The following is a 21,264-nucleotide window of genomic DNA, read 5'->3' as shown; positions in this document are numbered from 1 at the left end:
GTGAGATGGCTCAGTGAGTAAAGGCTCATGCCAACAAGCCTGAGGACCTGGGTTTGATCCTCATGGTGGAAAGAGAGAATTGACTTCTGCAAGTTATCTGATCTCCACACACAACACACATACACACATACTTCCACACATACATATACACACGTATACACTATACACACATATACACATGCACACATATACATATGCACATACAGACACATACAGTCTTAGTTATGGTTTCCATTACTGTGAAGAGACACCATGGCCATGGCAACTCTTACAAAGGACAACATTTCATTGGGGTTGGCTTATAGTTTTAGAGGTTTAGTCCATTGTTGTCACGGCAGGAAGAATGGCAGTGTGTGGGCATACACAATGCTTGAGAGGTAGCCGGGAGCTCTACATTTTGATCTGCAGGCAACAGGAAGTAAACTGCCCACTGGGTGTGCCTTGAGCATCTATGAAACCTCAAAGCCCACCTCCATAGAGACACACTTCCTCCAACAAGGCCACTCCTTATGGCTAAGCATTCAAAATGTGAGTCTGTTGGGGGCAATACTTATTCAAACCATAACACATGCACACACATCTGCACATATACCTATACACACATACACTATACATATACACACATACAAGCACATATACATACCCAATATATGCACACATACATATATACATATGTGTGCACACATACATAGGTACACATATACATATACACATATACATGTACCCATATACATATACATAAACACACATATACACACATACACATGCACACGTACACAGACAGACACACACACTAAACATATTTTTTAAAAAGACTAAAAATTTTGAAAATTTATGCAGTTCTGGCTGTCCTGGAACTAAAGATTCACAGATCAGCTCCTGGGTGCTAGGGTCAGCAGGACATTTTCATCTTTTTCTATGTGTTTCTTTTCTGTCCTGCTTGGCTAAGTCACTTATAAAATGCCTTCTGGGCTTATTTTCTCATCATTTTGACCATGCACTTTAGGTAGGAGGCTGGACTTATTAGCAGGGCAGATAGGCTGGGATTGAATTCTTTGGAGGGGGTTCCCGGTATTCCATAGTAGCAGATGCTACCTTGTTAAAAAAAATACCCCACCCCCACTCCACCCACTTGGGTGGTTTTCCTGAAGAGGCCAGAGATGTCTTCTGGTGATGTTTCCTTCCTGCTTGGCTTACTTTATCTATCCATCATCCATCCATTTTCTATCCATCCATCCATCCATCCATCCTCTATCCATTCATCCATCCATCCATCTATTCATTCATCCATCCATTTTCCATCCATCATTCATCCATCCATCATCCATCATTCATCCATCCATCATCCATCCATCCATCCATCCATCATCTATCCATTCTCCATCCATCATCCATCCATCCATCCATCCATCCTCCATTCATCCATCCATCCGGGTTTAAATTGTGTATATGTGAGTATATTTGCCTGTGTTTTTTTTTTAAATTTATTTGTTTATTAAAGATTTCTGTCTCTTCCCCGCCACCGCCTCCCCTTTCCCTCCCCCTCCCCTAATCAAGTCCCCCTCCTCATCAGCCCAAAGAGCGATCAGGGTTCCCTGCCCTGTGGGAAGTCCAAGGACCACCCACCTCCAACCAGATCTAGTAAGGTGAGCATCCAAACTGCCTAGGCTCCCACCAAGCCAGTACATTATTTGCATGCGTTTTGTGCACCTCATGCAAACAGGTACTCTAGGAGGCCAGAAGAGGGCACAGATACCCTGGAATTGGAGTGACAAGTGATTGTGAAGTTCCTGCTGTGGATGCTGAGAACCAGACTAGGTCCTCTGCAAGAGCTGTGAGTGCTCTTGACTACTGAGCTGTCTCTCCAGCCTAGACAGACTTGTTATTAATCCTTCTTTAAATGATAATGTTTTCCATTCGCTGCTGGCTGTCTCCTTGGGTTTTCTGTATTGCCTGCTAGACCCTGCTGGGTGATTAAGCCACTCACTCAACATCTTAAGGGCCACCAGAGGACTGTTTGCTTACTGCAGCTGGCTGTATTTCTTAGGGCTTTCACTGAGTGGTGTGTTAATTTATGCTCCTTGGGAGGAAAAGACCTTATGCTGTGGGAGCTGAGGTCGGAAGATTCAGGATTCACACTGATACTCTATTCCTTGTCTCCTCTTACCCCATCCCATATGTTATGGTTATTATTGTTGCCAGCTTCACAGGATCTAGAATCGCCTAGGAGGCAAAGCTGGATGCAGCTGGTCCTGCCTAGCTTCCCCAGCACCTGATGTCAGTTTGTGGATTTTTCGGAGGTTCCTAGTCCCAGAATAGTGAGCACAAAGACAAATGGCAGAGAGACTGGGGGATTACACTGCAGCCAGCAATCATTGGGGATGGCAGTCATTTGTGTAGTTCTTTCGATGTCTTGCTTCGGTTCCTTCCTGTGCAAGTGGCTTAATGATTATGGCTCCTGTAGGGGATTCTGGTAAATTTGCTGGGACTTCAGAAGCATCTTTCATGTTCCAGAGCTATCAGCAATGTGGGCTGCTGCTGTTCTCTGTGACTACTAACATCCCTGCATAATTCTGGTGAAATTCCGGGTCCTTAGACTCAGTACTTTTAGCCAAGACCTTCGGGAGTATCCAGACAGACTTGGGCAAGGCAAAGGCCAGTTGCAGGTGGTGGAACTGGGAGGAGGAGGAGCTTGGAGTCAGGGCACTTGCTGTGCAGGGCTCTTGGAGCCATTAGTGGGTTTGCAGCCCTTGGCAACTTAGACTCTCGTCTTGGATTCCAGCAAGCCCCCTTAGCAGTCTCCAGAGGGATTGACTGCAGACATGGTTTCATTGAGCCTGCTGGGGTAAGGCCATTGTACCCAGTGTTTCCTTGCCCAACTCATTGCCTGGGCTGCTGGGTCCCTGCTCTGGGCGGTAGGCTGGGAGCAATAGGAAGGAAGTGAGGTCATTTTCTAGTTTTGTGTAATCTGGCTATGGTCTAGAGAATGCGATTTTCTGCTTGGTGCACTGTGACCTGGTGACTTACTTTACAGCTGAAGGAAGGCCTCTGGCCTCCCAGTTCTGCCTGTAGGCAGGATCTGAGTCAGGGATTCCTCTCTCTGGGCTCCAGGCCTTCCCAGTTCCCGGCACCCTGGGCTTCTGCCTGGGGCTCCAGGGTCAGGGAACACGCAGCCTCAGGATTTGCTTCTGTTCTGACGTCCTCTTGGTTCTTAATAACTTGCATATCAGTTTGATTGAGCAGAATGTATTTTTCTTCCTAGTGAGCATGTTTTCTTAGGCCTGGGATGTATAGCTCAGTTGGCAGAGTGCTGGCCTAGCATTTACCAAGCCTGGGTTCTAGCCCCAGGGGCAGGTAAACTGGGTTTAATGTCTGTCATCTCAGTCTTCAGGAGGTGTAGGCAGGAGGCTCAGAAATTCAAGGGCTGTGTGAGACCCTGTCTGGAAGGAAGCAGAAGTGTGATGTGGTTAGATGTCCCTAGCATGCACTTGTCACCTTTCATCAGTGTGCTTCGATATGTTTTTACTTTCTCATTGTTGTGACGGTGTATCTGACAGAAGCCACCCAAGGGTTCCTTTGGCTCACAGTTCAGAGAGATGTATGGTCCATCATGGTAGGGAAGTCATGGCAGCAGAAATCCAAGGTAGCTGGTCCAACATGGCGTCCACAGTCAGGAAGCAGAGAAGCTGAACACTAGTGCTCAGCCCACGTTCTTCTTTTTATTCCGTTTAAGACCCCAGTTCAGGGGATGGATGGGCCTTCCCTCCTCAGTTATAGCTCTTTGGAAACACCCTCATCGACACACCCAGAGATGTGTTTCCACGCTGATTCTGAATTCCTTCAATTGATAATAGAGATCCATAATCATGACTATCCGTTTCGAACCCCTGTTTTTAATCCCTTGCTTAACTCTCCGGGCTTTTGTTGTTGTTGTCAGAATGTCTTTAATCATAAATTAAAAAAAAAATAAAACCACTGAAATAGCCTGTAATAACAGTGCATCTTGCAGGGAACATCTCTGCTCTCCATATGTGCCATGGAATGGGCACATGTGCATACACACACACACACACACACACACACACACACACACACACACGGAGAGGATGAGGGAAGAAAGGAGAAGGAGAGATATTAAAAAGAACCCTCAAGAACTAAATGAAGAAGTATGAAGCCCAAGCCCTCTGAATGTAGCTGGTAACTTAATATTAAACTACCACAATTTTGGAGCCAGATTTGAAGCAAGCTGTCATTAAATACTTGCCAAGATGATAGACTCTGGCCAGGTCCTTCCTGGCGGCCCCAGAAAATTCCCACAAGTCACATTCTGCAGAGGCGTATAAAGGCAACCCCTTAAGGCTGCTGTATTTCCCATCAGGTCTGACCAGGGGCGAGCATATATCCGGACGTACTTCCTGCCTGCGTTCCTCCTGCCGACATCCAATCAGGCAAGTATACATCCTGACCTATTTCCTGCCTCTGAACTTCTCACCTACAAGTGATCAGGTGAACAGTTGGATCAAACAAGTGTGTTCAGGGGAGTGAAAATACGTGGTTTGTGTTATCTTCCAAAAGCAACGGCCTCCAGCATTTCAGGAAGTATCTGTCCTTAGGTAAGGCTTACTGGTTAGAGGCGGTTTTTGCTTTATGGATCTCTTAGGCACAGTAATTAACACTTGAACCATAACTTTAGCTCTCATATAAGTGGCTAACTGTTACTATGACTGAACTGAACTGAAGCCATGACAGGATTTAGAGGAGCAGCCCACCTCATTCACTTGCCTCACCTTCTTCTTTTCCCTTTTGTGACAGAGCCTCCCTGTACGGCCCAGGCAGGCCTTCAACCTCCCGGTGCAAGTGATCCTTAGGCACAGTCTCCCGTTTCAGCTGACAACCCAATCGGCTTTCAGCAGATGGTCCTAAGACAATTGTCCTAACAGAAAATTGTACCCAACTTTTAAAAAGATTTTAAGAATTGTTATTATTGGTGTATATGCTTGTGCGTCTGGATGAGGGGTGGGGCACATGAGCATCATGACGTGGAGGCCAGAAGGAGGACTTTGGCTCTTGGAACTGGAGTCACAAGTTTCTGTGAGCTGTCTGATATTTGATATTTCCTCATTTAATTGTTGGGAGTTCTTTTAATCATAGATTTTTTTTAAAACCACTTGTACAGCCTATAATAGCAGTGTACCAGGTAGGAAAGATTTCTCTGATGTTGTGTGTGAAGTAAGCGTGATATGACTATTTGGAGATTGGTGAGGTGGTTGCAGTAAGGATTAGCATGTTCTCCTTAAAAGCGTGAGTACAGCTGAGGGTAGCTCAGTCGCAAAACACTTGAGCAGTGTGTGTGAGATTTGGGTTTAATTACTGGTAGTGGAAAACAGAAGAAGGATTCTGGGCTTGGAGAGATGGCTCAGCTATTAAAAGTGCTTGCTGCTCTTCCAGAGGATTCTAATTTCTTGAGGCTGATTTTCCTTTTACAGGCGAAGTTGTCTGGAAAATGCCACATGTGACTTCACAATTCCATTATCACCAGTCTGTATCATACACCGTGTACTGTCCTACCAGATAATATTGTCTACTGATATCATAGCCAAGGTAGCCAGATAGCAGCTCATTTCTTCAAACACTTTGTTGTCAGTGACTCAGGTCTGCCCTGCAGCTCAGTGGTTGAGTAATCTCCCTACCTCCACCCTCTTCCCCAAATCCCATAGCCAAAACTCTGGTTCCTATGTGGTGTGATGGTTATTTCTAATTATCAATTTGGCAGAACCTACAATCACCTGGGAAGAAAGCTTCAATCAGGGATTGTCTAGATCAGGCTGGCTTTGGGGCATGTCTGGGGGTATTGTCTTGCTTGCCTGTATTGATGGGGGTAGGATCAGCACACTGGGGCCTGTTGGAGGAGGGGGCTGCTCGTTCTTTCCCATCTCTCAGCTAACTTACATCCAAAATAATCACACAGAAACTGCATTAATTAAATCACTGCTTGGCCCATTAGCTCTAGCCCCTTACTGGCTAACTCTTAGATCTTAATTTAACCCATTTCTATTAATCTGTATATTGCCACGTGGAAGTGGCTTACCAGCAAAGTTTCAGCATGTCTGACTCTGGCAGCAGCTCCATAGCATCCTCTGACTCTGCCCTTCTTCCTCCCAGCATTCAGCCTAAATTTCCCTGCCTACCTAAGTTCTGCCTCGCTATAGGCCCAAAGCAGTTTCTTTATTCGTTAGTGGCAATCACAGCATACAGAGGGGACTCCCATATCACCCTTTCCCAAAAAATGGACTATGGATATTTTCCTTTGTTTAAAATGTTGGTTACAAGTTGTTATGGATAATTGTCAGGAGAAAAGCTAAACAAAGGATATTAGATTCAGAGTTTTTGTTTAAAAAAGGGGGGTGGTGCTGTGGGACAATGGTCTTTTATCCCGTCACTTGTATTATTTTAAATAAAATGCTGATTTGCCAGTGTCCAGGCAGGAAGTACAGGTGGGGTGATCAGGCAGGAAGTAGAGGTGGGACAATGAGAATTCTGGGAAGAGGGAAGTTTAAGTCTGTAGTTGGGACCCAGCTACAGAGGAAGCAAGATGTGATTGCCTCGCCAACAAAGGTACCAAGCTACGTGACTAACACAGACAAAAATTATGGGCTAATGTAAGTTATAAGAGATAAGAAGAAGCCTGAGCTAATAGGCCAATCAGTTTATAATTAATGTAGAACCTCTGTGTGTTTCTTTGGGACTGAACGGCTGTGGGAATTGGACAGGACAGAAACCTTGGTCAACAGGTGTCTAGCATGGTTCCCTGGTTTGGACCCTGAACTGTATGATAGTATAGAAAGCTAGCTGAGCATTAAGTGTGCATGCATTCATTTCTCGCTGCTCTCTACTGTGGATGCCACTAAGCAGGGTCAAGCTCACACCATTGTGACTTCCCCACAGTGACAGACTGTAACCTGGAATTGTGACGTAAACCTTCTTTCTGAAACTTTTTTGCTCTGAAATTTTATCGCAGTAACAGAAATGAAAAGAGGGCTTAGTAATAGGAAGGGGAGGAGGTTGAAAGTATCATTGAATTCCGGCTGTGCAGGGACACTTGCTGAGTGCCATTACCATTGTGAGAGGCTTTCCCTATCCCCACCCACCCTATGGAACACACACCAATATCACCAGTACTTCCCTGGCGAGTAAACCAAGCTCTGAAAGTATTAAACATATGCCAAATGTTCATTAAAGTGGAATGACCAGAAAGATCTGAATGTCTACTGTCAGAATAATAAATAAAATCATGATCAGTGACTGTAGATTCAGTGGATTGGCAATTATCTGTGGCCAGTTTTGTGGAAGATACAGAGAAGTAGAAGATGTGATTCTGGGGAGCCGAGATCTGCCTAGGGGAGTGTCCGTACCCAGTGTGATAGGTGAAAGCGGTCCAGAGATGTAGAGATAGGCAAGGATACTGGGTGGAGTGGGCGGGGTGGGGAAATAATGTTGACATTGTAGGGGGGAGGGGAAACGACTCTGTGAGAACCACTGATGTGAGCTACGCAGCCCTTGAATCAGGAGGACCTCAACAGCCAGGTGCTATCTACACCTCTTTTTAAATTGGGAAGTGTGTGTCTGTCTGTCTGTCTGTCTGTCTGTTTCTCTGCTCGCCTGCCCGCCTGCTCCTGAGGGTTCGCCTGGCAGGGATTGTGGAATGCCCTGAGAAGGAGTGGGATGAGCCTGGAGAACACCCAGCCAGGTAGGAAGCTGTAGTGATTGGCTGGGGAGGAGATGGCCAAGGCAAGAACAAGAATGACAGGGTTGGTGTTCAGCTGACTGTAGAGCTTTGCGGAGAGACAGGCATCTGAGTGAGGTGATCCAGCTGAATGTTTAGGGAGAAAAGGAACAAACGTTTATCTTGATTTAGATGGTCTTTGTAGGCTCTGGGAGAAATTGGTTTATTTACATTCCCCCTCCAAGGAGAGAGTCATATGTGTGTATGGAGGGTGGATGTTCACATGTGTGCACGTTTATGTGGAGGCCAGGGGTTAGCCTCAGGTATCATCCCTTCAGATACTGTTCACCTTGGTTTTATTTGAGACAGGGCCTGTCACTGGCAGGGGCTTGCCTGACTGACAGCCACCCGTCTTTACCTCCTCAGCCCCGGGATTATAGGCACACACCACCTCACCTGACTTTTCACTAGGGTTCTGGGGGAGCAAACTCAGTCCTTGCTTGCACGGCAAGTATTTCACTGACTGGGTCATCTCTCCAGGCCTTGTGCACAGTATTGATTGAAGATCTAAGACAGTTTGATGGACTCCATATGAGCCTGGGGACCACTTGATCCCTGAAGCTTCCTGTGATGGCAGAGCTGCCAGCCTGTATGGCAGTCACTGGTCTTGCATGGACTTTAGACTCTTGGAGCTGGCGCTGGGAAAGGAGCGTTTTCTCAGGATAGGACCTTGCCTCTCTTAGACCTTCTGAAGTAGTAGCTAGGCTGCGGTAGCTAGGTAGCTACTCGCCATAGAGGGAAACAATGTGTGTTGTGTAGTGTTTCACTCTGGAGACCAGGACAGATCCAGGTGAGGGTGAGGGGCATAATGGTGCCTCCAGTCCTGTTCAGGAAGATACACCCAGCACCTGCAGCCCCACCTGATCTTAGAGGCCGCTCTGGGCTTTTTCTTTTTCAGGGTAAGTCTGAGTCTTTGTAATGAATGGATGTGTTCAATTTAAAACAGCAAAGCAGCTTTTCTTTAAACAGAAGCACAATGGTGATCCCCTAGCATGATCTTTAGCTTTCTGAGTGTGCTTCGTCTTCTGTTTGATGCGAATAGAAGTACCTCAAAGAAGCCTTCTGTTGGATGACCTGCACTCCTGGGATCTTGGTACATAGGAGGTTCTGGGTGTTTTATTATCCCAAATATAATTAGCTTGTATGTACCTTGAGATTGGACTCTTCCCCTTCCTTTCCCCCTCTCCCTCTCCTCCTTTCCACTTTCCCTTTCTTCCCCTCTTCCCCTCTCTCTCTCCTCTTCCGTTCTCTTCCCCTCCCCTCCTTTCACCCATTCCCTCACTCCTCCTCTCTCCTTCTCTTCCCTTCCCTTCCCATGTTCTTCTCTCCTTCCTTCTCTTACTTTTGTTTTGTTTTGTTGTTTGGCAGGATCTCAAGTAGCCTAGGCTGAATTCTACTCTCTATATAGCCAAGAATGACCTTGAACTTTTGATTCTCTTGCCTCCACCTCCCACGTGCTGGGATCCGTGTTACTGAGAAAACTCTGTATTCTCCCTTTCTTCATAACTTTTGGTGCATTTGAGAGGGTTTCTTTAACGTATTTAGCTAGGAATTGTGACATAAAATTGTGACAGGAAAGTTAAGACAAGGACAGGATGGGACTAGACGGAACACTGTGTCCCAGGACTCTTGTGGCATTGAGATTTGTAGTACCATCTGATAAATGAACCATGACTTCAGTCATTGGGAAATTGTTGGGTACACAGGCTTCAGAATTCCAGCAGCTCATCTCTGTGTTGGGAGGAGAGGTAAGCAGACTTTTCAGTTTGAGCTCTCCAGGTTTCTGGGCATCAATGTTTTCACAGCAACTTGGACAACCAGAGCAGATTCCTTTATCATTTCCTTATCTGGCTCCTCTATTTACTCTCACTTGAGGCTGATTTAGCATCTTACAAGAACCCAGCCTTGTCTCCCAGACATCATTAATCTCTCCTTTCTTGTGCAGTGTAAGTGTGAAATTAATCAAAAAGCAAAGGGAAATTAATAACATGTTGGTATTCACAACTCATCTGAAACCTCACAGGAGGTATGAAAATCCCTTCTCTGAATTAACGACCACCTCAACAGGTTGAAGGTACATACAGTAAAGTTATTTGGGAAATGTCCCTGTGTTCACTCTGCTTTGGTAATTAGTCAATGCATTGTCGTGAGGTCACTGAAAGATCCCCAGAAAACATTCAACTGGACTTTCTCCGTTCATATATATTGTAGAGAAAAGAGAGCGCCACATCGTTGCTGTGGACTTGCTTCTTGTCAGTTGTGGGAGGTTTGCCCCAGAGATGCAGTTTTGATCTGTATTTACAGTAAACTGCATTTGATCTCAGGCTCGCCGTTTTCTTCCTATGACGTGGGAAGATGGGTTTCAAAGGATACAGGGCGATGAGTGCATTATGGGAAGGATTGGAGAGTTATAAGCTCAGCTTTCGCCGCGGGCGATAGAGGACACACTTTTGCCACCGAGCGTTCCTGTGATTACACTGGGGACCACAGGCAGCAGTCACCTTCCATTAGGGGTGTGAGAAAAGGCTCCTTCCTATTCCAGTGACAGCGTAAGGTGTTGAGTGAATGAGCAGCAGCCTCATCACGAGGGATTAAAAATAGAGAGGAACGGCTGACATCATCTGTAGCAAGTGTTTAAGGAGCAGAAAAAAATGCCAGAGAGTTGTATAAGCAGAAGACCTCTCTGAAGGGTCATGGCCCAGCTCACTCAGCAGTGGGTGCTGGGTCTCCAACTCTGGCCTGCCTCCAAATCATTCATTACTAGAGTTCACCAAAATTCCTGATGTGTTTAGGTTTATGATGACTCCTGAGGGGTGTGTGTGTGTGTGTGTGTGTGTGTGTGTGTGTATAAACCTGTGCATGTGCCTGTGGAAGCCAGAGGTCGGCATTGATTATCTTCCTAAATAGTTCTTCACCTTTTTTTTTTTTTTTAAAGATAGGGTCCCTTATTGAACCTGGAGCCCACCAATTGGGCTAGACGGGCCGGCCAGCAAGTCCTAGGATCTGCCTGTCCTCCGTCTTCCAGGGCTGACTTGAACTGCCGTGCCTGGCTCTTTCATGGATGCTGGGGATATAATTCCAGTCCTCATGCTTCTGCTGTAATCAGTTGACCCACTGAGCAATCGCAGCAGCCTCGAGGCTGAGGTTTTGTCCTCTGATGATGCCTCTGTTGCTGTGGGTGGCATTTCGAGGGCTACGCTTTTAGAACAGTTGGACAGGTGTAAAGTTGAGGATGGTTCTTGAGGCAGAATTTTATTTATTTATTTTTGTATTTTTGAGATGGGAGGTCTCATATGGCTCAGACTGGCCTTTCTATGTAGCTCAGGCTGGCTTTGAACACCTGGTTCTCCTTGCCTTTGCCTCCAGAATACTAGGAGTACAGATGTTGCCCCAACTCAGGATTTATCAAAACCTAAATCTGTAGGCTAGGTGTGGTAGCACACACCCTTAATCTCAGCATTTGGGAGGCAGAGGTGGGGGGGGGGCAAGGGCGAGATCTCTAAGTTCAAGGCCAGCCAGGGCTACACAGTGAGACCCTGACTCAAAAAATGATTATTTCCTCAGTGTCTTTTACAGTAAAATTTGAAGAAGATAGAAATTCAATGTCTCATTTGGGGTGGTGTGTTGACGTTTTGTATGGAGGATTTGCTATTTGATGTGCAATAAACTTTAAACATGATTATGAATATAGGTAAATGGCTGGGTATGGTGGCATACACCTGTAATCCTGGCACTTGGGAGGTAGAGTCACTATTTGTAGAACTTCTTTTTTATGAACTTATTATCCCTTTAAAGCAGCAGCGTGGCCATAGTAATTGCCAGTATCTGTAGAGGACTGGAGGACCCAGGGAACTGAACCAGGCACTGTGGTGACCCGTGTCCCAGGCATGAGAAGACGAATGTGCAGTCACCTTGTTGTTCTCAGTCACATGGGTTGTGGGAGTGAGACCTGTACCTGAGCCCACGTTTCAGGTCCTCCACAGTGTGAGAGTCTGTGGAGACTTGGTGAAAAACCCCCTTTGAAATAGGGAGGCGGTATCAGTTTTGGAGTTAAATAAACACCTGAAATTAACTTGTCTGTTCTGAGGGCAAAGACTACTCTAGCCAGGTGTGGTGGCACACACCTGTGAGCCAGTTAGGAGACAGAGGCAGGTGCCAGCCCAACCTAATGGTGAGTTCCAGAAAGTGAGAGAAGAGCCCCGAGCAGAGATCCTAGGTGGGGTTGTTATCAAACTTCCACAGGCATGTATAGCGCATGTGCACACACACATACATGTACCACTTACCAGGGTAGGGGCATGGGGATTAGAAGAGCTAGTAAAGAATATGAAGACACAAGTAAAAATAATAAAACAGATAACATAGGATATAGTTCTGGGAAGGAGTTCCAGTGAAACTGAAAAATCTCCATGTTTAATTTTCTATACACTTTTATATCCTAATGCCACAGGGGGAAGAAGACAAAAGACTGCTTTGATGTGGTACAAAGGACAGCTAGAACAGTTATTTGCTACAATACTTTGAGCCATCAAGCAATTAAGCCATGAGGAAAACTTTCAGTTGTTTAGGCAGTGAACCCACCCTAGACCAAGTATCCTGAGGGCACGCAGCCACTCCCAAGGTCAAACCTCCTACTGCAAAAGAAGGAGCAGAAGTAGGCTTGAATATCCTGACCATTGGTCAGGGTGGAGTGGATCTACCTGTATAGGCCATCATAATGTCAAAAAGACCACAGAACCACTCCCTAGTTCAGGATGTATAGCCACACTATCAGCAACAACTTTGAACACACTAAAACTCTCTGACCTTCAGACAATGTGGAAATAGGCTCACATTTTTGGGCCTCCACACTTGCCATAGAGTACTGGAGAGCAGATCACTTCCCAAGTGGACTGTTTGGTCAGTCCGTCTTTTACAGTGGCTCTATTCAAAAATACAAAACCGAAGAGATACATTTTGTTTGCTTAGATGTGAGCTTTCAATCTTGTCCGCGCTGTCACTGCCGTCTCTGGAGGTTGCGGCCTTATTCCTTTTTCAGGATTAAACCATACTCTCATAACCTCTGTGAGCACATTCATAGGTTAGAGGTAATTAAGAAAGAGAAAAATCCAGGGCTGGGATGTAGTTCCGTTGGTAGATTACTTACCTTTTGTGCACAGAGTCCTGAGTTCATCCGCAGCACTGAACAAACTAGGTAGTGCCTCTCTGTATTCCCAGCACTCTGGAGGTGGAGGCAGGAGAAGCAGAAGTTCAAGATTTTCTTCGGCTGTGTATGTAGTTTGAGGTCAGCTTGGCCTACACGAGACCCTGTATTTGTGGGAAATCAATGCATGAGCCCAGGAAGAAACGGAGAGCTCCTACATGTGGGGGTCAGCTTGACAGACGCTAGGAATGGCTGTAAAATGTCACTGAATGACCTCTGTGGCTGTTTCATGGTTTAGGTGTAATTAAGAAGCAGGAATCTCTCTCTGAGACTGGAGATGTAGATCTGTTGGTAGAAGAGGTGGGTCTGGAATGGTTAGGGTTGTACACTTGGCTATGCAGGAAATGAGATTTAAGATTACTTGAACATTTAAGTGTTGCCAAGGGTAAAAGTAAACAGCCCTTCAGCTTCTCACCGACCACAAATTTTGCAAATGCCCAGAGTCAGTGTTCCTTCCATGGTTTGGGAAGGAGCTTGTTGGCTATTTAAGGTACTTCTTAACTATCTGCTGTTGCTATAGAAAAGAAAAAACAACTTGCAAGCTTTTGGGGAGGTGAGGGATTAAAAATTTGTTTGGGCTATAGAGATGGTTTGGTGGTTAACAGCACATACTGCTGTTGTTGAGGACAGAAGAGCCCCCCCCCCCTCACACTGGCTGTAGTCCCAGGTTCAGGGGATAGGATGCCCTCTTCTGGTGTCCATGGGCACCAGCATGAAAGTGATGCACATACTCACACACATTCATGTAATTAAAAATCAAATAGATTTTAAAAACCTTGTCCAGATCACTAACATTTTTTTGAGTCTGATAGGTTTAGCATTGGTGTCCCTACAGGACTGCCCATGGGAGATAAAAACAAAAAAAGATCGAGTAATCTTCTTTAGAAGATTTGTTAACTTGAGTGGCTGGAGAAATGGCTCAGTCCACAAAGTGCTTGCCACTTAAGAATGGGGACCTATCTTTGGATCCCCAACACCCAGATCCAGTGGCATGTGTCTGTCACCCTAGCACTGGGGAGACAGAGGAGGATCACTGGGGTTCACTGGCTGAGTAGGTGAGCTCCTAGCTGAGTGAGAAACCCTGTCTCAAAAAATAAGGTGGAGACTTGCTGCTCTTGCAGAGGACCTGGGTTTGGTTTCCAGCATCTGCATAGAGGCTTCAACATCTGTAACTCCCATTCCAAGGGATCCAATACCACATCTGGCCTTCTCTGGCACGAGCCACGCATGTGGTCCACATACATACATGCAGACAAAACACTCATACACATAAAATAAAGACAAATAAGTCTAAAAAATAATGTGGAGAGATATTGAGGAAGATGCCTTACACTGAGCCCTGCTCTGTTCACACAGAGACATATGCCCATGCCCACATAAACAGTACCTATCCCCCTCACCTCCCCCCATCTTGGTAACTGCAGTTATCAGAGTTTGTAGCTTTGTTCTTTATTGTGATCTTTTCTCAGAATCCATCTCTTTACTTCACTCTGAGCTATCTCAGGGACTCATCTTTAAAGGGTTCATGCAGTCATTGGCAAAGCTTCAGTCCCACCCATCAGTAAACATTTACGGAGCCCCGACTGCTTCCTAGAGATGGTGGATATGGAATGGTTGAGGTTTTGGCCTGTACTCAGGCCTCTACCCTCCTCTGGCATTGCTTAGAGCTTGCTCTCAGGGATGAAAATGTTGACACTGTTAATAGTTCTATGCCACTGTCCTTAGAAAGAAGATATTGCCCCCGTGTGGATAAAAAGTAACCAAACTATTTCATAGCACACATTTCCATGAAGTCTTTAAGAATAAGGACTAGTTGGTTAGTTTTAGAAGACTTAACCAGTTGGTTATGTATGTGCGTGGGAGAGTGAGGTCAGATTTTTTTTCTCTCCCTATAGAAGGCCTTGGCTGTTTTATAATTCTCTGAGGAGATACCTCTTGGATATCAGAACACCCCCCCCCCCGTGTGTGTGTGTGTGTGTGTGTGTGTGTGTGTGTGTGTTTACAGACATGTTTTCATTTTCCCACCTGATTTGCTTTGGGGGTGTGTGTTTCAGGGTCGCATGTATCCCAAATTCCCGAGGATAGCCATAGACTTCTGATCCTCCTGCCTCTGCCTCCAGAGTGCTGGATTTACAGGCACGCACCACCAGTCCCATTTCATGTGGTTCTGGGGATCCAGTGTAAGGTTTCTCACATGCCCTTTACAGCTCCTTCTTAAAAGTTTTGTTTTTACGAGGGGAAAAATTCAGCCAAATCAGAAGCACCCAGTATTACTAGATACTTTTCTCAGGAGAACTTGTTTCTTTCATTTTAAAATTATGCACGTGTATATATGTCTTTGTGTGAGCTTGTGCATGTGAGTGTAGTACCCAGGGAGGCCAGAAGAGGGAGTCAGATCGCCCTGAGCTGGAGTTACAGGTGGTTGTGAGCTGCCTGCGCTGTGATAGTAACTGAATTCAGATTCTCTAGAAGAGCAGCAGTCTCTCGCTCTCTTAGTTACTGAGTCATCTCTCCAGGCTCTAAAGACATTTTTTAATGCCGCAAGGTGAAACAGCTGCAAGGAATATGTTGTGTTTGTAGGAGCAGGCTTGGAATTGGATTGTCTCTGTCTCCCTTTGCCAACTCCTCTGACTTTGTGACAGAGCCATTTTGAGCTTGTTTCTGTGTGTGCTTAGAACCATGTGTGGTAAGATACTGTTGTGGTCTAGGCAGTGTTGGAGTTGGTAAATGCTTTAGTGCCTGCTGAGACTTGGTGTATAGGTACCCCTTCCTTACCAAGAGTACCTTTGTTTCTGCCAAACGCAGGCACCGTCCACCTTTCTCTGAGACAGAGTCTTCCATTGACTGGAACTTTTCCTGATAGGCTAGGCTGGCTGTCTAGCAAGCCCCAGGGATCTGCCTGCCCCCCCCCCCCCATCTTTCCTCTCCCATCATCGCCGGGGTTACAGGCACCCACCATCACTCCTGGCATGACAGGTGGGTCCTCACAACTGCAAGGAATGCTCTTTCTCCCTGAGTTGTCCCCTGTGTTCGAATGTCTTCAAGGAGAGCTTCTCCCTCTTATGCTGCTGAGTTCCAGACGGTAGAAACAGGTCAGACAAGCTCTTTGACAGCCTCTCCGAGCAGTGACTCATGGAGGAACTGAAAACTGGGTTTGTCCTTTTCTCTTCAGGAGTGATTCTTCCCAGAGAGTGGATTTCAGAGGAGGGTCCGTTAGCCATGTGAGTGCTGCAGTCGGCAGCTCTGCTTCCTGCCTGAGCACAGAGATCACAATTTGCCTTTGGAAGAGAGAGAGAGAACCAAGAATTTGTGTTAAATGTTATCTTTTAGAAACATAAAAAAAAATATACAGATACTGGTCTGGGGATGTAGCCAAGTTAGCATTCATAAAGCCCTGGGCTCCATCCTTTGCCTTGCATAAGAACACAGCTAGTGGTGTGTGCCTATAGTTCTAGCTCTCACAGTGTGGGGAGTAGGTGGCTCAGAAGTTCAGTCACTTTTTAATATGTGCAGAGTTGGAGGCCAGCCCGGGCTGTGTGAAATCCTGTCCCATAAAGAAATACTGGTACATTTATATACATCCAACACAACCCAACACACATCACACACATACAAACAAAATAAAGCCAAATAGAGACACATTGGTTTCAGAGGCCTGTGGGTGTCCCCTTGATACCTATAATCCTGAGGGGACATCTCTGGCTGTCTAGTTAAGGTAGAGAGTAGACTATAGCTGTCAGGCTAACTGTGCAGAAATGTGTTATTATCTCTATAGAATTAACAGGAGTCTATTTGTTATTTCTTGTAATCTTTACCAAATATGGACTTTGGTGAATTTTCAGTTTGATTGTAGCCACTGATTCTGAAGTCCAGCCCCTTCAGAAGCAACCAAATCCAGGGATGATTCAGTGGACTATGATACGACTCCATGTAAAGCCACCGAAGTAGAAAAGCATAGCTTCTAAAGATAGTAGAACCTGAGACCTGGAAGATGGACGAGGTCCTGAGTTCAAATCTCCAGCACCTTCTTAAAGAGCTAGGAATGGCCACACATATGCCCATAAATAACCCCAGTGCTTTGAGGGACAGACAAAGGCTTGCTGGGCCTTGCTGGCTGCCAGCCTACCTCTAAGTTCAGTGAGAGACCCTGTTTGAAGAGATAAAGGCAGGGGATGAGAGAGCAGGACACCTGATGTCCTCCTGGCCTTCTTGTGTGTACATGGGCTCATGTACTCCCACCCACAAGTACATACACTCCGCTCCCACTGCAGACATATACCACGTACACTCACACACAGAACGATTGAATATAGCATGTGCACTCACACACAGAATGGTCGAACCTTATCTGAACTCTGGCTATATGAGAAACCCTTGCTGAAGGAGTTTATTTCCTTGACCCCCATATTTTGTCTGTTTTCTAGAGAAAACAATTTGCGAAGTATTCGTTTCAACTGTCTGGATCCCCCGTGGTGCTCCGGACTCCCCCTGAGAGTTAGTTACCTTGGTAAACTTGGAGCGGGGCATGTGGGCATCACAGGCTGAGAGGATTGGGTGTCAAGGTTATGGGGCCAACGCAGTGCGGCACTCAGCATTTATAATTCTTGTTTCTTTTATGTACATGGCTCTTTGAACACACTCAGACTCTAACCACATCACAGGAGCAAAAACAACCAGGCGATGCCCTCAGAAGAACGACTTAATGTGAATAACAGCATTAAAGTTAGCGCTAGAGAAGCCATGTGACCATGTGACTTTTATCTGTACTTTCTCTCTGGCTGTCACCTTGAGACTCCATCCCTGTGGGAGAAATCAGGGAAACAGGAAGCTCAACGGGGTTTTGAATCTCTAAGGACCTAGAATTTTTTTCTTTTATTCTAAAAACACAGCAAGCATTTTGAATGCCCACAGCCTCCTAAAAAAAATGAGAACAAGAGACATTGCAGGACCTGGAAACCAAGCAAGCTATCCTCAGGGTTTGCCCCCCGTGCAACTGGTTTAGTGGTATCTGGTAGGCAGTCTGTTCAGTGATTTCTGCTGGCTATCAAGTGTTCAGTGCTTCCAAGCATGGCAGCTGGGGACAGCAGGCTAGCCTTGGGGAAGGCAGAGCCGGGCATACTGCCTCTCTTCTCCAATAGGGCAGCTTAGCCTAGAGACCGTGTCGGGCTGGGATCTGACTCCACATGTAGTGTTTGCCTGGCCTGCAGATCGCCCTGGGTTCAGTCTCCGCTACTGTATGTACTGGGTGTTGAGGTGGCTATCTGTAATTATGGTGCTCTGGAGGTGGAGGCAGAAGGATTGAGAGTTCCAAGTCATCTACAGCTACTTCGTGAGTTTGAGGACAGCCTGGGCTACATGAAACTGTCTATTTTGCATTTTCTATACTATTTTGTCTGGAAGTCTCTATATCTCCTTCCTGCTGTCTTCTTTCCCACTGTGTGGGTTTGACAGCCGTCACGAGACTGGCAGATGTATTGGTGTCATGTAGGACTCCTGGCATGTGTATTTCTACAACCTAAAGTTGTCACCACCCCAACTTCGGTGTGCCATAGTTAGCCACCTTGCAGGGCCTCTTGGCTCTACCAAACACGACTACCGAAAGAGCAGCTGCCCGTCAGCCTCCCCCGGAGCCGTTGGTTCAGGCTGTTGTCAGTTTGGTGTTGGAAGAGATCCATAAGCAGCAGACGTGGCTGCCACTGACATTTATAATGTGAAAGTCACATCCTAGATGGCTTTACGTTTCTTATCATCCTTTATATAGCCTTCGGTAGATATAGCACACGGCCTTTCCATACATGGATGGCCTCCCTTGAAGGTGGTGGAGTGACTCACCCTCTTCCTCCACCATGTTGTCATTGTGCCTCTGCTGACATGGGGAAGCCATCATCCATGTAAGAGATGCCCGTGGTGCACCAGCCCATGCAGAAGATAGTTACTTGGACAGTTTTGGAGGCATTAGCCCGCGGTTGGTTGGCCTTGTGAGTTTGGCCTGTGGTGAGGTAGCATACTGTGGTAGCACATTATAGGGGAAGCCTGCTTACCTCATGGCCACGATGCCAAAGGGTGACAGGAGAAATGGTGGCATACCTTACATGGTGTACCTTGAGTCTTCTTTGAGGGCAATTCCTGAGCAACCTGAAGACTTCCAGCTAGACCCCATCTTGTGTATGGTGTGTGCATGTGTGTGTGCGTGCGCGTGCATGTTTGTGTGTGTATGGTGTGTGTGTGTGCATGCATGAGTGTGCCTGTGTGTGTATGGTGTGTATGGTGTGTGTGTGTGTGTGTGTGTGTGTGTATATGGTGTGATGTCGGAGTGTCATATATCAATCAGTTGATTTCATTGGTTAATTAAATAAAGAAACTTTATTTCTTGCTTTATTATTGCTTGCCCTGATAGGTTAAAACATAGGTCGGAGGAGTAAACAGGAGGAAGAGGAAGTGAGGTAAGACTCCTCAGACAGACGTGAGATAGCTCTGCTCTCAGGGACACACGTGATGAAGCTCCGACTCAGGATGGACGTAGGCTAGAATCTTCCCGGTAAGCGCACCTTGGGGTGCTTACACACATTATTAGAAATGGGCTAGTCCAGGTGCGAGAGTTAGCCGAGAAGAGGCTAGATATAATGGGCAAGCAGTGTTTAAAAGAATATAGTTTGTGTGTTGTTATTTCGGTCATGAGCTAGCAGGCGGCCGGGGTGCTGGGGATGCAGCCCCGCCGCTCCTATTTCAACAATGGTGTGTGCATGTGTGTGTATGTATGTGTGTGTATATGTATGGTATGTGCACGTGTGCGTATGGTGTGTGTGTATGGTATGTGCATGTGTATGATGTGTGTGCATATGTGTATGGTGTGTGCATGTGTGTGTATGGTGTGTATGTTGTATATGGTGTGTGTGTCTTTACACCTGATTGTGGGGTCAGAGGTTAACTTTAGGTATCATTCTTCGGGCAGCGTCCATCTCATGCTTTGAGACAAAGTGTCCTAGTTTTCCTTAACTGTTAACTTGACACAGCCTAGAGTTCCATGAGTGGAAACCTTCAGCTGACACATTGCCAAGATCAAATGTCTCGATGGCTAGTTGATCTAGGAAGGCCCATCCCCCTGCGGGCGGCCCCCCTGAGCGGTGTCCCCAGACTGTGTTTGAAAAGCTAACTGTCCAACAAGGCCGAGTGGTTACATTTGATTCACTGAGGTAAGAAACGATAAAAACTTGGAAAGAGAGTGGAGTCTGCGAAATTGATGGCCAGTGACCGTGCCGGCTATCAGAGCCCAGAGTGGCCTTGCTGTCTGTGGGAAAGAACTGGCCCTGTGCCATAGACTGCATTTGTGTTTAGGGGGGGAAGCAATCCAGGTATTTGTGAGTTGGGAGTGACTCCTCTGGGTCTTTAAAAAGTAAATAGCACTAAGCGGAGGGGGCCGTGGCTGCGCTGTGCAGGGTCAGCTGGGAGGGGCCCACAGTGAGCGTCAGTGGCCGTGACTAGACTAGATAGAGAAAGCTGACGGCAGTAGTATCCATATGCATGCCTTTTCTCGTCCCACAAACGTGAACAGAACACAAAGCAAAAGCCTTTCTTTGCTCTTAATTCAGAGAGACCTGAGAGCCAGAATGAAAGAAGCAAGATTAGGGGAGACTCGGGGGTGCAACAGTTTTAGGGCGATTCTGAACAAAGCCAGTGGTCATATGCACCTTTGCAAGAGAAAATGTCTTTTAGATCCAAGTGCTCAGTCACTGCTGCTCTCAGTAACTGTCATTCAGGTACCCATGGGTACCACAGAATCTTTGGTTCAGATGTTCATCTTAATGGGGTTTTGACTGAGTGGAGGCACAAAAGCCGTGTGTGTTCAGTGGATGCCGCAACCATTCTGCAGACTTTAATGTGGATCTCTTCCTGGACTAGTGAGCACGTGATAGACTGTGTTTGGGGAATGCTGCTCAGAGGCAGGAGGCCACTTCCCTCTGCCATGTGATTATAATGGGAAGCGGTGACACTCACAGGCCTGTCCTTCGTTTGGCCTTAGGTCTCATGTGCCCTGGGATGGGTATGAAAGCAGCCCGATGTGTTTGCAGATGACAGCATCATATTGCAGTGTCCAAAAGTTGGACACCAGGCTGGGAAGATACCTAGTTACAAAGTACCCACCTTCCTTGCAAGCTTGAGGACCTGTTACAGCTCCAGACACCATGGGCTACAGGGGAAGAAGCTAGATGGGGGCTGGAGAGATGGCTCAGCCGTTGGGAGGTTAAGACTGCGTACTGTTCTAGTAGAGGCTCTGAGT

The 21,264-nt window shown here is 46.4% G+C and overlaps 1 protein-coding gene across 1 annotated transcript in view; it reads left to right on the top strand.

Moving 5' to 3' along the window:
• Window positions 1–8,562: 8,562 nt before the first annotated feature.
• The window catches only part of LOC126513228 (alpha-1,6-mannosylglycoprotein 6-beta-N-acetylglucosaminyltransferase A), a 182,350-nt gene continuing 169,648 nt past the window's right edge, over window positions 8,563–21,264 (top strand). Inside the window, exon 1 of the mRNA XM_050161490.1 lies at window positions 8,563–8,682. The gene's annotated coding sequence lies outside the window, so the exon portion shown is untranslated. The remainder of the gene's footprint in view (window positions 8,683–21,264) is intronic.

The sequence above is a fragment of the Alexandromys fortis genome, unplaced genomic scaffold, assembly GCF_014885135.2.
Source record: "Alexandromys fortis isolate MF-2015 unplaced genomic scaffold, M_Fortis_MF-2015_v1.1 scaffold_109, whole genome shotgun sequence".
Lineage (NCBI taxonomy): Eukaryota > Metazoa > Chordata > Mammalia > Rodentia > Cricetidae > Alexandromys > Alexandromys fortis.
The sequence above is the reverse complement of the archived record's forward strand: the minus strand, read 5'-3'. Positions and strand labels throughout refer to the sequence as shown.